Raw genomic sequence first — 15,696 nt, forward strand, 5'->3', positions numbered from 1 at the left:
CAAATACATTGAGATCCAATATCACTATGTGCATGATCTGAATGAGGATGGGATAGTAGAGCTAGTATCCTATCCAATCGAGAAGAATGGAGTAGATATCTTCACAAATAATTCACAAAGGACTTGCTTTTAATTTATTTTTAGAGACTCAATGTTGGGCCAAGGATGTACTAGACATTGTGGGGAAGTGTTAGATATGCTCAATGCCCCACCCTTGTAAGGTGCCACCAATGATCCATGGTGGTGCTCTGAGTTATAGGGGTCCCATTACAAGGAGAATCCATATGTGGATATGGACATTGGTTTGGTCTTGACTTGTTTGTCAACTGAGGCCTAAGTGACTAGATGGAAAAAGGGTGACCTTTGTGGATCTATTCTTTTGATTAGATAGAGTAATTATGCTAATAGCAACTCTAGCCACAATGCATGGAGTTGTGGGGTGTGGGATTTATCAAGGATCCCTATTTTGAGGTTTAAGGGTTGCAAAAACAACCCCTAACTGGGGGGCCTCAAGGGGGTTAGTGCCTTCCTAATAGGGGTCTAGGGGCATCCCTAGCCCAACAGTAATGATGGGACTTGAAATTGCCCGACATTGGCTATGGCACTAGCCGGACCTCATGCTCATAACAAACAAACACACCCTCATGGCCTCGCGAACCAGGAGCGTCAATCTAATGCTAAAGAACAAACTGTCCTAAAGCCTAATCTATGAGTTTATAGTTTTGTAGTTTTGTAGTCCAACGTTTCCCTTTCTAAAAACTCCACAGAGGGAGAACCCTTACACATTGGCAATAAATACCACGATAACATACATGGAGTCAACCTCTCGGTAGAAACACCGTGGCCCCACTGCACCTCTCCTACATTGCAGGGATTGGCCCTTCAATGCGCTGCTCAACATATAGACCAAACAAACAAACTCCACTCTTCATTTCGAATCCAGGAGATATACCATGTGTCCTTACTTAACAGTCCCTTAGGAAACCGACCCTCTATCCTACAGCAAGGGATAACCTTACACTCTCAATCGTGGGTCAAATTCCTAAGAAAACAAGTGTTATGTAGTCTAGGAGCTTTTCCATTAATACCATGAACTATGCATAGTGCAAAATGTGAACAGTTTACTGCACAAATAGAAGAAAATCAGCATTGTGCATCGTGCGAAACCATTCTTTTCTTGATTTCCATGCTAGCATTTATGTACTGCAAAGAGAAAAGACACGAGCCTCACACTCGTGCCGCCTTTCCCTTTATTTTAAAACAACGTCCTATAGGCATGATGCAACACATAAACCATATTTTAGTTTATGTTTTGATGCTCAACCTCCCCTCTTACCCTGTTGTTTAATGTTTTGCATTCGTTGATAGGTGAAAGAGTCGTTTTATATGTGTTTCCTTACAAAGAAAGCAATAAACATAAATGAAAACATAGAAATGAGGGTAAACCGAGGCCAACCTCATGCTTTATCTTCGTTATATGCTGCACAAACACACATGTAATTTTTTGGAATTTTTCTTTTACTATTTCCTAATTTTCTCCCATTTAAAACCCATTTTTTGGTATTTTTCCTCTATTTTCTTCAATAAAAAATAACTAAAAATTAAGATTGATTGTGGGCTGTGGCCCTTAGGTTCCTTGATAGCAAAATTTCAGGATTTGTAGGCATTATGTCTCATATTTCCCATTTATTTTGCAAAAATCCCATTTTTACCCCTTAAATGCGTGTTTTTCGGGTATTTCAGCCATGTCACTTCTAATTTTCTGATTTTCTGATTATAAACTATGAAAAATCATAGAAAAAAACATCATAATGAATATTCAGCCCATGGGAACAATGTTTCATCAATCAAATGGCATAAAAACTCATTTTTCTTCATAAAATTTTGAATTACCACTTAGGTTTTGTGTTTCAGGATTTCGGTTTTGCTGCGAGACTGCGAGTTAGCCCACATTTTATATCTAGCATCTTCACAATCAGCAATCTTCATGTCTACATCAACCCGGAAGCAATCCGTTTCCAACCGGACAATCTTTTCTTCACTGTTCTTCATTTCCTCTTACACGCAGGAACAGCCCTTTAGAGGAGAGAGAGGGAGGAGAGAGAAAGACTAGATCTCGTTCTCTTCATTCAATCCACCATTCTACGAGCAAAGGGCGGCGATAAGACCAATAGAGAGGGAGAAGATCAGGGATATCATCAGTTGGATGGGTTGTTTGTAACCTGCAATCACCATCTCCATGATCCATGGCGCAAATTTCGGGCGCATTCTGGCCACCCTTCCTTCATCCTCTCTCTCCACGATTTTCATGAAATGTTTCATGTGGCATAAAATGTCCAAACTCCAAAAGGCACTACCCCTTTTGGCCTCTCAAATGTCCACCTCTTCAAATCTTGACCATTTGTTGGCTTCTCCCTCGTCCGGCATCCGATTCGTGCTCTAAAAAATCCTGGGCGTCCGGCTTTGACATCCCAAATCGACTGGCAACTCCTAACAACCCGCACGGTAGTCTAAAAAAATATCAAAAATCCATAAGTGTCACTTGGGCGCATTTTAAAAGCCGTCTTTCACTTGGTGCTTAAAACTGTCTTAGCTGGAGCCGTCGCCCTTCGATATTAAATACTTTTTCCCTAAATTCTGGATTTTTTGGCAAATTTTAGGCACATCCCGGGCTCAAAACTCTGCTCACATTGGTGACCACGGGATAGGGTGACTCAGCCCGTCGAATCCCACAACAGATCTGCACAAAACAACTAAAGGAAGCATCAAGCTGATACAAAATAGATACATACCAAAACACAACACAGTGCTCACCCTACCCCCTAACAAAACCAAGGCATGACATCCACAAGGAGTAGGCCTAGCATAATTTGATAGAGGGTCGGAAGCTAGTTACTAACGGACTGCTCCAACATGGCCAAACTAAAAAGAACTATCCAAGAGGTCGTCCTAAGTGGTGGTCTGAACTACCTACCTAACTAAGGACAACACAACCAGGAGCTCCTACTAGGCGAGGACTCCTATAGCCTGATCAAGAAGTATTTCCTTGTAGCACATTTCTTCTTTTAGGTTTTTTATTATTTCATACTCGGGCATGTAAAAAGGAGGGAGTTGAGTGTAGTGACCCAAGGAGAATAGGGCATCGGTCTCAGGTATTGTCTCGGTATCCAAGAACCTACCAAGCCCTCACAAGGCAACACTTAATACTTTTCTGATGCTCACTTTTATTTTCGCTCCAACCTTCCTTACTTTCTTCTTTTCCAGCAAGACACCACCCCTAGGAAGACAAGGCATCGGCCCCAGGTCTGCTGACTCATCCCCAGGAATCTACTAGGCCTTCACTAGGCGATGATCAACTGCTTATAAATGTTCCTTTATTTTCTTTTCTATTTTTATAGGGGTTAGAACCCCTTTTTACACACCTTTGTATATATTTATTGTCTTTAAGATATTCAGGGTTTTGTTTCTCTCTATCATCATCATCATTTGTCTTCCGGCAAGATTCTCTAGCTGCCTCACAACTAACAAGAACTCCTAGAACGGCTGCCTAGCAGGCTAGCAGAACAGGGTCACTAGGACTGCCTTCTAAAACAAGACTTTCAATGCCTGGCAATGTCTTTACAGGAGGCGACAACTACTCAAACCTCCCTCAGACATACCTAACCTAAACCTCGGGACTTCAGGCCTTGGACGCCGGTCCCTAATAAGAAAAGAAAATCCCCTACAAGTACACAGACACGTATAGCATAAAAACACGGTACTTATAAAGGAGAGATATCACCTGGATAGGGCTACGAGAAGCTTCCGCGCAACAAAGGCTCCTTTCAAGCTCTTCTTTGAACGTGTCTAGCACAAGACTACAACAAGAAACCATTAACCGCACCCGTACTAAACAGACAACTGGCCCTCTTGGCCTAACGAGATAAAACATAATAGCACCTACATATCCCTCCCCAAAATAGTACAGATATACAATAATATGCTCCTTCCCAAGGAGGAAAAATAAGACTCACAGCCCTAAACTAAATGCATAAGGTTATGACCTATCCCTCCTGCATATATAGCAAGAGGCGTACGCATAACATGTTGTCTAATCAACCTATGGGTCCATGATAACAATGGTAGATTGGTCTCGACTACTCTTTGCATCACCCATATCAACCATCGCCTGCCATATATTGCATCCTCTGATAACATTCCCCACAAGCGACCGGTTCCTGTCTCATTATTGATAACAATATCCAAACTAGGACCACAGTTGAAGAAAAGGTCTTCTTCATAAGCAAGATTTGCCAGTGAATCCACAAACTGATTCCAGTAACGTGGAATCAACTGAAAAGACACTCTCTCAAACTCCTCAAGTAGGGTCATCGCAGTTCGATGATACATACAAAGAATGGGATTCCGCACTGTGTATGTCCCATCTAGCTGATTCAGGATCAATTGAGAATCCCCTTTTACTAACAACCACTGAATACCACCTTGCTTGGCAATATGCAGTCCCATAATCAAGGCTTTATACTCCGCCATATTGTTAGTGAATCCTACCCCAAGATAAGCAACTAACTTCATCGTAACTCTACGTCGGGGATCTCGAATTACTACTCTAACACTCCCTCTTTTATTAGGTCCCCTGGACGCTCCGTCAAAATATAATGTGTACGTCCACAATGGGTTTACACAGCCTGCCATCACGAACTCCTCTATTCGTAATTGTGATAGTCAAAATTTAACATGTATAGAGGGTGAACTGACGGCTCAATCCCACCTTCTTATTGAACTCAACAGGGATACTTGTCAACATTCGTAAGCAGTGATGGCAGAAGATTTTGATCTCCCACACAAAGGTTTTCGTCTTCTTGCTCAATCACTTTGTATCCTTTGCTCCACTAGATAAGTTTTCCCTTATGTTATCTCTGCTCCAGATATGGGTGCTCCAAATAAGGAATTAACCACCCCATCAACCAACTTTAAGCTCTTTTGCAGGTCTCAAATCAGCCCCAACATGGAGCTGCAATGCATTTATATGTATTAGCATACTTAGAAATAATAAGGTTTAATATTATTAAAATTCACCTTATTTTTAAATTCTGCTTCCTGCAGATCAGCTAGTAGAGCCGTAGACCTATTTTTCCCTATCCTAACAATCTTGTAGGGGCCATCCCATCTAAGTTCCAGCTTTCCTGGAAACAGCTCCCTACGCGCATCATAGTATAGAACTAATTGCCCTTTCTTAAAAGTATACTTCTTTGCTTTAAGGTCATGCAACTGCTTCATCCAACGTTTAGCTACCTCCTGGTGTAATAAGCTTTGTAATTTTAGTTCATTAGGTGGGCTATGGTCGTGAAATGTTCGAAGAGTGAATCCTCATCTCCCAAAGAGTGGTTAATTGCAAACCATATGGTTGGCAACTCAATTTCGAGGGGTAACACACACTCTTCCCCATAAACTAATTTAAATGGAGTATGTCCAGTAGCTCGCTTGAACGTTGTATTGTACGCCCATATTGCCACATACAACTTCCTATCCCAGTCTCGCTTCTTCTCAGAGACTATTTTAGACAAGATACCAACAAGCTGCTTATTAGTACTTTCGACTTGTCCATTTGCTTGTGGATTATAAGGGGTTATTTTATTATGCTTGATTTGCCAAGCTTCAGTCAAGCTTTTGATCACCTTATTCAAAAAATGGGTTCCACGGTCCGACACTAGTTCCTTCAGTGGACCGAAACGGCAGATAATCTTCTCTAAAACAAAACTTGCACTTTATTTTGCATTGTCCTGCCTCTTCGCCCGCACTTCTGACCATTTTGTAAAATAATCAGTTGCTACTATAATGTACCTCTTCTGAGTAATAGACGACGGGGTGATAGGGCCCACAAAGTCAATGCCCTACTTCTCAAATGTAAGGATAGCCATGATAGGCGTAAGTGGGCGTTTCCTATTCTCTCTGCTGTCATGTCTTTGACAGGTATCACATCTCTTAACATACTCAAAGGAATCTTGGAAGATGGATGGCCACCAATATCCAGCTCTTAAAGCTTTCTATGCCGTCAACCGTCCAGCAAAGTGCCCTCCACATGTAGAGTCATGGCACTCTTCCAGAATGAAAGGAACCTCGTCAGGCATCACACATCGACAATAGATGTCATTGACACCCTGGCGATATAGTGTTCCTGCAATCAAAGAAAACTTCAAAGCCTGTTGTCTAATTTTTCTCTTTTCAGATTTTGATAAAGCAGCTCCAGTCTCTCCTGTTGATAGATAATGCGTGATAGCAGCATACTAAGATGGGATAGAAGCTGTATCAATTTTAAACATTTCTTCAATATCACTTTCTTCAACCAAAGTCTCCTTCAGCTATCCGAAATCCACAAGGCATTCCACAATACCTTGCAACCTCGGTGGCTTACTCTTAATCTCATAATCAAACTCGTGCAAAGTGATTAACCACTTTGCCAAATGATCAAGCAGCTGTAGCTTGTTCATAAGCAATCTAAGCCCTTCTGCCTTTGCATAGAAAACTACCTTCTCATAGAGGATGTAGTGCCTGAATTTTTTAGTTGCAAACACCATCGCAAGGCACAACTTCTCCATGTAGGTATAGTTTATCTCTGAAATGCCCAATTTCCAACTAGCAAAAGCTATCGGATACTACAACTTTTCTCCCCAGATTTGGGCTAAACAGCACAGCTGATACTATGCATGGTGGCTGCTGAAAATATATAAAATACCTCACCTCTCTTGGGTGCTTTTAAAACTGGTGCTTTTACTAGCTCCTATTTCACATCCTCGAAAGCTACCTTACAAGGGTCGCTCCATACAAATAGACAGCTAATACTATGTACCTCTTTTGGAGTGCGTGGTGGACTCATAGCGACTATAACCTTGATCTTTTCAGGGTCAGTTGCAATCCCTACTGAACTAACCACATGGCCTAGCAATAGCCCATAAGGCACTCCAAAGACACACTTCCGTGGGTTAAGAGAGATACAAAATTGTCTGCAGTGCTCAAAACACTTTCTTAAAATAATCAACATCCTTTCCCTTATAGTGGCTACCCCCAGGTCATCGATAAATACTTTCAACTTGTCTGGGGAGATGTCACCAAAGGTCTTGTCTGCTGTTCATTGCCATGATCCATGTGCATTGCACAAACCAAAGGCCATCACATGGTACGCAAAAGTACCAAAGACAGTAATGAAAGTTGTTTTCAACTTGTCCACTTCTGCAATTGCCATCTGGTTGTAACCCGCAAAGCAATCCATAAACGAATATATTTCCCTGCCTACTAATTGATCCAAAATCTGGTCAATGAATGGCAACGGGTAGTAATCCTTAACCGTCTGCTTATTCAGCTCTCTAAAATCTACACATGGTCGAATCTGGTTGTTTTTCTTCTTCCTGATAACAACTGGTGAACACCATTCTGTATTTTGCACAGGGAAGATTAAACCAGCTTTCCGTAACTTCTGTAACTCCTCAAACATTCCGTCCCTCAATTCAAAAGGCATGCGTCTTACTTTCTGATGCACAGGAGACTACATTCTTTTACAGGAACAGTATGAATAGCCAAGCTAGGAGGAATGCCTCTCAGCTCGTCATAACTCCAAGCAAAGATGTTGCGGAATTCTTGGATCAATTACACATAGTCCTCCCTTTCTGATGAACTGAGCATGGAACCTAATTTAATTGGCTGTGAATCATTCAGCGTGCCAAGGTCCAACTCAATCACATCTGCGTCTCTTATCCTATCTTGCGGCTCTATTGGCTCATTTAGTGTTATCTGATAAATATCCTCTGTAGTGGACCCCTCTTTAGATTCATCACTAGATGATGTCTCACTACCAGATGGATCATCTACTGTTTCTAATTCAGTAGAGGATAAAGGAGCTCTCTCACTTTGAGGAGACTCAGGGTAAGCATCAACTATTACTCGATTAGCACCTCTACCAAGAACCACTCCACCGGCTGGTATATCGACTTGACAGTCTGTTTGTAAGATCCAAGGCCTACCTAGCAAGACTCGATAGCTAGGACGTCCTGCAAATCTTATCACCCTAAATTCCAAGAAGCATTCTACACTTGCAACGATAACATGGACTCTAGTAACGCAACCTTTTGGTTGTCTTAGACTATCATCAGCCATTCTAAGAAGGGTGGAGCTATCTTTCTGGATGCCTAGACCCAACCTCTCCATCAACTCTGAACTCATGATATTGACGAAGGACCCAGTGTCTACAATAGCATGCTCCACTAATATTCCATCCACATATGCTAGAACCCTAGGGCAATTATTTTCAGCATGATCAAACCAATCTTCCCCTACTCGTGCTATGCCCAAAGGTTCTACAATATACCCAATATGCAGGATAGGTAGCCAAAGCTCTCTTTTCTCGCCAAACCATTCTTTCTTTTGGTCTCGAGACCGGTTTTGGTGCTTCTTTTTTAGCTCTTACCTTCTTTATTGGCACTTCCTCATCCTTCTTGGGATCGAATTTTTTGTCAACAGGCCTTAGAGGTCCCCCTTCTATGCCAGGATTCAGGACATGCGTCCCCTTATCCCCTTGCTTAGGGTTTCCCTCGACCGGTTTTGCATTATCTTTGTCACCTTCTTTAGCCTTTTGGCCTCTTATCACGGCTTGTAGGTTAGAGGTTTCAGCATCATTGACAAGTACAGCCTCAATAAGGCTGACTCCATTGCCTTGTGGCAACTCTTCTATAGTGGTCTTTCCCCTTTGCAATATTTGTTTTGGTCCATCATTTTGCTGCAGGTTATTACCTTGCGCTCTATGATTAACTGGAGCTAGTTGTTTACTCCCTTGTTGGAGGGAACTAATCTTACTCCAACAAGTAGCGGCTAAGTGGCCCGCACAAATATCACATTTAACATTTGGACAGTTTCTAGGGAAATGTTGTCCGCCACACCACTTACTGAATCTTGAGGGTCCACCCTCTTTAGGGCGTTGACTCCCTATCAGATTCTGTTGCTTCTTCAGGAAATTGACGTCAACAGCTATTTGCCAATATTGTTCAGAAATCATGTCAGTGTAGTGCTTCATCATATCCTTAACTTCACCAAGAACATTAGAGGCACTTGACTCATAGCCTTGATCATCTATCCGTCATTCCATTGGCCTAACAATTTGATTGGGCATTGGTTGTTGACTCACAGGAATAACATTAGGATTCGAAACTTGGCCTCCAACGTTTGGTGGAGCCAACTAACTAGCCATAGGCATAGTCACACTGGGAGGAGCTGGCAGCAAAGGTACATTTTGAACCATGCTTCCTCTCCCATTAGGGTTCTTCATAGGCATCCCTTGACTTCCATTTATCAATGGTAAATTGCCTCCAAGTACTAAACCCGCATTAAGATTTATTCGAGAGGAGTAGGCCATTTGTAATCGTGACTCTACTCCTTTTGCATGCGTAATGGCGGTGTCTATATCAGCCAATGCCACACTGCTCAATTGCACCTGAATATTGAAATCCAATCCATGCAAGAAGTATTGCAATTGGGCAGCCGGCGGAATAGGAATGTAAGTTTGTAACTTAAGAAATACTTCCTTAAGCTTCTTGGCATAGGCTTTCACATTCTCATGGGGGTCTTGGTGTGTTACATTCAAGACACGCAACCAGTATTGGCCACCTCTTTCAGGGGCATATTCTCCTTGAAAAGCTGCATAAAATTGATCGATTGTGGTTATGGTTCCAGACTCTATGCTATGATACCATACCGCAGCCCTTCCTTTTAACGTCATGTTAAAGAATATCATAAGATGTCCCTCATCTTGGATGCGATAATTAAACATTAGTCTTTGGAATTCACAAATGTGAAACTCTGCATCTTCTTCGGCTAACCCATTAAAAATGGGCAAATGAACTCCTAAAGCTAGCAAATCCGGCATCCCTGCAGGAATTGCAATGGGTTGTGCCATAGGGACAATCAGATTGACAATAGGAGTTTGAACTGATGGAATCACACCTCCACTTGAAGTGGGTTGACTTGGTGGAAGAGAGGAAGAACTTGTGCTTCCTCCTGCACCTAAAGGACTATGTGCAGTAGTTGGGTTAATAACATCACTGCCTCTTATGCGTATCGGGCTACTCCTTTCAGAATAATAATGACTTACAATCTCCAACCGCCGTCTAGCCCTCTCAGCACATTCTACTTTTTGTATTTTAGCTTGACGATCCTTGTCAAAGCACATAAACCAACGTTTTTTTTTTTGTCCCTAAAAACCCTAGATTCGAGAACCACCACTTGTTGGCAGCTCCCAGACGCACCACTGATGGGACCTGAAATGGGCCAGCACTGGCTATGGCACTAGCCGGACCTCATGCTCATAACAAACAAACACACCCTCACGGCCTCGCGGACTAGGAGTGTCAATCTAATGATAAAGGACAAACTGCCCTAAAGCCTAATCTATGCATTTATAGTTTTGTAGTTTTGTAGTCCAACGTTTCCCTTTCTATAAACTCCACAGAGGGAGAACCCTTACACATTGGCAATAAATACCACGATAACATACATGGAGGCAACCTCTCGGTAGAAACACCGCGGCCCCACTGCAACTCTCCTACATCGCAGGGATTGGCCCTTCGATGCACTGCTCAACATATAGACCAAACGAACAAACTTCACTCTTCATTTCAAATCCAAGAGATATACCATGTGTCCTTACCTAACAGTCCCTTAGAATACCGACCCTCTATCTTACTGCAAGGGATAACCTTACGCTCTCAATCGTGGGTCGAATTCCTAAGAAAACAAGTGCTATGCAGTCCAAGAGCTTTTCCGTTTGATACCATGAACTATGCATAGTGCAGATTGTGAACAATTTAGTGCACAAACAGAAGAAAATCAGCATTGTGCATCATGCGAAACCATTCTTTTCATGATTTCCATGCTAGCGTTTATATACTGCAAAGAGAAAAGACATCGAGCCTCATGCTTGTGCTGCCTTTCCCTTTATTTTAAAACAAAATCCTATAGGCATGATGCAACACATAAACCATATTTTAGTTTATGTTTTGACGCTCAACCTCCCCTCTCACCCTGTTGTTTAATGTTTTGCATTCGTTGATAGGTGAAAGAGTCGTTTTATGTGTGTTTCCTTACAAAGAAAGCAATAAACATGAACGGAAACATAAAAACGAGGGTAAACCGAGGCCAACCTCGTGCTTTACCTTCATTATACGTTGCACAAACACACATGTAATTTTTTGGAATTTTCCTTTTACCATTTTCTAATTTTCTCCCATTTAAAACCCATTTTTCACCATTTTTTGGTATTTTTCCTCTATTTTCTTCAATAAAAAATGACTAAAAATTAAGATTGATTGTGGGCTATGGCCCTTAGGTTCCTTGACAGCAAAATTTCAGGTTTTGTAGGCATTATGTCTCATATTTCCCATTTATTTTGCAAAAACACCATTTTTACCCCTTAAACGCATGTTTTTCGGGTTTTATAACATTAATTTCAGCCATATCACTTATGATTTTCCGACTTTCAAATTATAAATTGTGGAAACTCATAGAAAACAACATCACAATGAATATTTAGCCCATGGGAACAATGTTTCATCAATCAAATGGCATAAAAACTCATTTTTCTTCATAAAATTTTGAATTACCGCTTAGGTTTCGTGTTTTGGGATTTCGGTTTTGCTGTGGGACTACAAGTCAGCCCACATTCAATGTCCAGCATCTTCACAATCAGCAATCTTCATGTCCACATCAACCCGGAAGCAATCCGATCCCAACCGGACAATCTTTCCTTCACCGTTCTTCATTTCCTCTTGCACGCAGGAACAGCCCTTTAGAGGAGAGAGAGGGAGGAGAGAGAAAGACTAGATCTAGTTCTCTTCATTCAGTCCACCATTCTACCAGTGAAGGGCGGCGATAAGACTAGCAGAGATGGAGAAGATCGGGGGTATCATCAGTTGGATGGGTTGTTTGTAACCTGCAATCACCATCTCCATGATCCATGATGCAAATTTCGGGCACATTCTGGCCACGCTTCCTTCATCCTCTCTCTCCACGATTTGCATGAAATGTTTCATGTGGCATAAAATGTCCAAACTCCAAAAGGCACTACCCCTTTTGGCCTCTCAAATGTCCACCTCTTCGAATCTTGACCATTTGTTGGCTCCTCCCTCGTCTAGCATCCGATTCGTGCTCTGAAAAATCCTGGGCGTCCGGCTTGACATCCCGCATCGACTGGCAACTCCTGACAACCCGCATAGTAGTTTGAAAAATTATCCAAAATCCACAAGTGTCGCTCAGTCGGCTTTTAAAAGTCGTCTTTCACTTGGTGCTTAAAACTATCCTAGCTGGAGCCGCCGCCCTTCAATGTTAAATATTTTTCCCCTAAATTCTAGATTTTTTGGCAAATTTTAGCCACATCTCGAGCTCAAAACTCTGCTCTCAAGTAATGAGAATATTCCCTAGAATATCCCTTGTCTTAATTATGTTCTTTAATATGACCATGAAAGGAAGGGCTGCAATGTGGTATCACAGCTTAGAAGTGAGTAACATAACTATAATTGGTCTATTCTTTGCAAATTTTTGAAGAGAATTTGCCCCTGAGAGATGCGGTCAGTATTGGCTACATGTGCTAAATGTGACACATCAAGAGCCTTGTGAAAATGTCGAAGATGAAAGAGGTCTTTCACAAGTTGCAAGCCTTTATTCCTATTCCATGTATTGTATAATTGCAATACTTCTTACGTGGATTGGACTTTAATATCCAAGTGCAGTTGAGTAGTGTCCCTTTAGCGGATATATATATTGCTATAACAACCTGAGAGTAGAGCAAGTAGAGTCCCACTTGTAAGAGGCCTATGCATCAAGGGAAAATTTAAACTCAAGTCTTAGTCCTTGAAATAATTTGGGATCAATCAATGGAGATCAAGGTGCAATCAATACTTCTATGGCCAACCGGAATTGTAGACGAAGCATGATGCAAAATGGGCCTTTTTGCTAGCTCCTCTAAATGTTGTTAGGCAACTATGAGCCAAAGAGCTCCTTTTGTAAACCAAGGATTCATACAAGTAGCAACTCCTTTGTAAGCTGTGCAACCTAGTGAGCGGGTATCTCCTGATGCCACTGGTTATGAATTCGTTGCATCAAATATTGTAGAGAAAGTAAAGGATATGATGAAACATTATATGGATATGATCACTAGGAAATACCACTAGATCACCATAGATGTTAATTTCTTAAAGCATCAGCAAAATCTAATGGGTAGTAGAAAGGCTGATGATGGGGACCCTTCACGATTCAGTTGTAATTGGTGTGGTGGGCAGCATTTTCCTTGCAATTGTCCTAATATCAAATGTGATATATGTGGGAAGTCTAGTCATTTAGCCACCACCTATTGGACTAGGATTAACTCTCTCTAGCAAGGTAGTTAGCAACCTGGTCCTATGAACCATCGTGCGAATAATGAGAATGCCAAAGGAGAGGGCCCTAAGAAAATCTTGCAAAGGGGTAAAGCCATACTCGTGGAAATGCCCAGTGGGGTAAGTTTAGTTAAAACTCTACTAATCAGTGAGAGTTTATCTCATGACAATGTTAGGGTGGTAACTAGAGGTCAAAATCCAAAAGACGCTTAGAAACATGACCCTAGTAAAAGCAAAGTAACCCTAAATCTAGCAAGGATGACAAGGTGATGGACCTAAAAACGGGCCGGCACTGGCTCATGCACTAGCCGGACCTCGTCACTGCGCACAAGACAACCCCTCGGCCTCGCGGCCAGGAGCGTCTATCAAAATCTCTGCCTTCCTAAACATTGCGTTTGTAATACGTTGTAGTCCAACTGATCCTAACCCAATATTACTCCTCAAAGGGATTCCCTTTCACATAGCCAAAAAGGCTCGAATCACATACACATGGGGTTCCTCCTATGGCTGAATGCCGTCAACCCTCTGCGACTCTCCTACACCTTGGGGATTGGCCCCTCAGTGCGTCGCTCCACATATAGACATTTCGCACAAACGTCGCTCAAGGTACCAAATAAGCGTGTCCAGGAATGTACCATTGTCCTCACTTATTTTCCCCTTTAGGACCCCACGACTAGTCTACAGCATGGGTATCTCACTGCCTCTCAACGTAGGTCATATCCTCATAAACCAATTGCAATGCATGTCCAGGAGCTGATCACTGATACTTTTAAATTCTTTTTCCTGCTCCATGCATTTGGTGGATGCCTAGTGCTCAAGCATTTAGTAAAATAGTGTCGTGCACAAGTGCAAAACATCCTTTTCATGGTTCCTTTCTCACGATTGTGCTTCGTTGCATGGTATTTTACGGCTTTTTACCTTATTTTTTCATATCAAAAGCGGACAAAACCGAACTAAAACACAAAAACAAGGCTGATCTGAAGAAAATCTTCATGCCTCAGCCCTGCTATACATTCACGGACATTACTCATAATTTTCCCAATTTTTCGAAGCCCAAAATATAAATTTTCCCTATTTTTAAGGGTTTTTCCATCATTTTCTTGCAAATTTCCCCATTTTCTCCCATTCTTTAATTGCTAAAAATTAAGTTCAGTTTATGGGCTGTGGCCCTTAGTTCATTTCAGCAGAAACAGAAATTTTAGTAGGTGTAGATTGATTTATTGCATCATTTTTAGCCCAAAAAACCCTATTTCCCTTCATTTTTATGGTTTTTCGTGTCTCGGTTTTCTATTTTCTGCTATCCCACACATGTTTTTCTGATTTTTTAAATGATGAACAGCTAGAAAACAACTCAAAGCACGACATACTCAAAACTCAATCCATATGAACACATTTTTATCAACCAAATTTGCATCAAAAGACCATTTTCTTTGTAAAAACAATTATTACCGTGTCTTGCGGGTTTTTCATTAAATTTGGCACATCCCACTATTGATTTCCAGCCATGAATTCTGCTTGGAATCAGCAATCTACAATGGTTTTGCATTGCTCTTTCATCCCGTCAAGAATCGGCATCCATCCGGCCGTCCATCTCCATCATATTTCTTCAAGCACGAACGAGGGCTAAGAGGAGAGAGAGGGAGGAGAGAGAAAGACTGATTTTCTCCCTCTCCAACCAGTCCACCATTGCGGGAGCGGAGACCGGCGATTTGATCGGGCCTGAGTGCTCGTAGCTATGGCTTACATGTAAGCCATGAATCGATTAGGGGGGGGGGGGGGGGGCGTGATTTTTTCGGCGCTGTTTTTTCAGCCGCCGCCCCCCCCATATCCACGATTTCTTTTGGAGGGGGGGGGGGGGGTGCCAAAGGTCACCCCCCTCTCTTACACCTTTTGGGATTTCCATTTTGGGCCCCCTCTTGGGCACCTTGGCCGGTTTCGAGCCATCTTCCACATCCGAACTCCGAACTTCGATCTGAAAATTCCTGTAAGCTCATCTCAACATCCCGGACAGGCCTGCAGCTTCACTGACTGGCACGGGCGCACGGAGAAATTATGAAAAATCCCGAAGTGTCGCATGGGCGCCCGTCAAGCACTTAATGCTTAAAATCGTCCTAGGTCGAGCCGCCGCCTTCGCGATTTGGTATTTTTCCCCGCATTTCCACATTTTTCTGCTTTTTTTAGGCACACTCCAGGGCCTAAAATCCGTCCTTCATTGGCGACCACGGGATAGGACGACTCAGTCCGTCGAACCCACAAACATATCTGCACATAAACAACCAAAGGA

This window comes from Lygodium microphyllum, chromosome 12 (assembly GCF_053477565.2).
Source record: "Lygodium microphyllum isolate KBCC chromosome 12, Lygodium_microphyllum_v1.1.10, whole genome shotgun sequence".
Taxonomy (NCBI): Eukaryota; Viridiplantae; Streptophyta; class Polypodiopsida; order Schizaeales; family Lygodiaceae; genus Lygodium; species Lygodium microphyllum.